Here is a 2,246-nt window from a genome sequence, read left to right on the forward strand (position 1 = left end):
GGGCTTGAGAGCGTAGCGGCCGGCGGGCTTGAGAGCGTAGCGGCCGGTGGGCTTGAGAACGAAGCAGCCACCGGGCTTGAGTGCGAAGCGGCCGGTTGATACCTTGGAATGCCAGCCGCTCGCGCTGAAATCAGCGGTGGGTCAACCACACTGGAACGTAATCCTTGCCGTTCTCTGACTGATCTAGAGACGTGACGTGGCTCTGGGCGATCAGCGGCGACGTGACATTGCTCTGGGTGATCAGCGAAGGTGTGACGTTGCTCTGGGCGATCAGTGGTGACGTGACTCATTGTTGCGGCCGCCATTTTGTGAGTGTCATCTGGCGCGGCGGCCATTACACACCCAAACGAGGAATCGCGTTCCTCCGCGATACCCACAGTAAATGGAGATCCACTCAGTAGCAACGCCAGTTCTATATACTGTTCTAAAGTCCCATTTGGCTCATGTATTGGCATAATAGAGCTGAGCGGTTCAGACAGTCCCCCGCGAAAGAATGTCATAAGACATAACTCATCAAAGCATGTTAACGGAGCCAGTTCAATAAAGTCCAAAACATAATCTTCAATGGATCTGTCTCCTTGACGGAGACCGATCAACTGGGCGGATGGATTCATAAGGGTAACGACAGGAACACTCACGAAAGCTGCTGGATCTGTGTTGGCGAAGTCTTCTGTAACGAATGGAGACTCAGGCGGGAGATCCAAGTGCAGCATTTATTTACAAGTGAGAGTGGTCGTACAGGCAGGGTCAAAACAGGAACAAACAGGAACAGTAAGGAACAGGCAGAATCGTAGTCAGGGTACAGGCAGTAGATCGAGGCAGGCGGATATCACATACAGAACGGTATACCAGGCAAGGGTCAAGACAGGCAGCAATGGGTCAAGAAACAGGAACAGGCAGCAACGGTAACAGACAGGCAGACAGGAATATAAACGCTCGGAGATGATACACTGGGTAATCAAGACTTCGCGGTGAAGTGGTGTGTGTGTGAGTCCTTTATAGTCCTGGTAATGAGTATCAGCTGGGTGTGGTGATTAGTGTGGAGTGTGCATGGCTGTATGTGGCAACAGGTGATTGGTGGAGTGAGTGCATGTGACTGACAGGGAGGATTATGGGAAATGGAGTCCGGAGTGAACAGGAACAGACTGTGATCGTGACACCATGAGTGAAGTAGAACAAATAAAGTTAATATTAGGAGAGGGACCGACAGCAGCACTGGCTGCAAGATACGTGTGGACGTGCCACAGCCTGAGAGACAGCAGGTGAATGTGTGTAAAGTGTGTGTCTGACCTCAGTGTGTTTCCCTACCATCCACCACAGTGACCCTCCGTATGTGTGTGTGTATATATGTTTGTTTAACCACTGTGGTACCAAATGTTCAGACATGTTCTAATGTGTTACATTGTTAATTTAAGTTTAAGTTATGTTGTAATATTTGATAATATTTTCTTCTATTATACAGATGTTTTTATTATTGTTTTATGTATATATGCTTGGGCAATATTGTATTATTTACAGTCATGCCAATAAAGCAATTTTGAATTTGAATTTGATAGACAGACAGACAGACTACTGCACTACACGTTTGTAACACAGTTCGTAGATAAGGAAGAAGGAGGCGGGAACCGGCGAACGTTCAACAAAACTTTAATTCAAAATAAACAGATACAAAACAAAAGTAATGCCGGCAGACCCTCGCGGACGTCTGCGGGCCACACAAACATAATAAAACATAAAATAAAGTCCAGGCCTGGTCCTCTCTCGTCCTTCACTGTCGTCGCTCCTCCTTTTATGCTTCCAGAGCTTCTCCGTGAGAGACTCGAGGCCGGTGCGCCTCGCAGGTGGAGCTCATTATCTCATTATCTCTCACCGGCCTCGCGCCGTTCCCTCACGGCTCTCGCCCGCCCTGCTCGTCACATACCCCCATCGCCCCTCGCAGGCCGGGGGGTACCCCTGTCTCAGGCCTGTCTCAGCAGCCGCAGCACCTGGGGGTAAGGACAGACGAGACGAGAAAAAGGAGACGGAAGCACAGGGAGCAACAGAACGAGAGAGGGAAGAGAGGAAAAAGAGGAAAAAAAAATTCTTGGTCCGGTTCCCAGACACACTGCCGCTCGGTCCTCAGTCAGCCGGGAGGCTCTTCCTCACGGTGCCATGCGATGGTACTGGATGCTCGGTGGACGGCTCGATCCTCCTCCACCCCCTGGCGGCCGGCGATGGCTCCTCCAACTGAGGGCAGCCGGCAGCGA

The sequence above is a fragment of the Megalobrama amblycephala genome, linkage group LG4 (genome assembly GCF_018812025.1).
Source record: "Megalobrama amblycephala isolate DHTTF-2021 linkage group LG4, ASM1881202v1, whole genome shotgun sequence".
NCBI lineage: Eukaryota > Metazoa > Chordata > Actinopteri > Cypriniformes > Xenocyprididae > Megalobrama > Megalobrama amblycephala.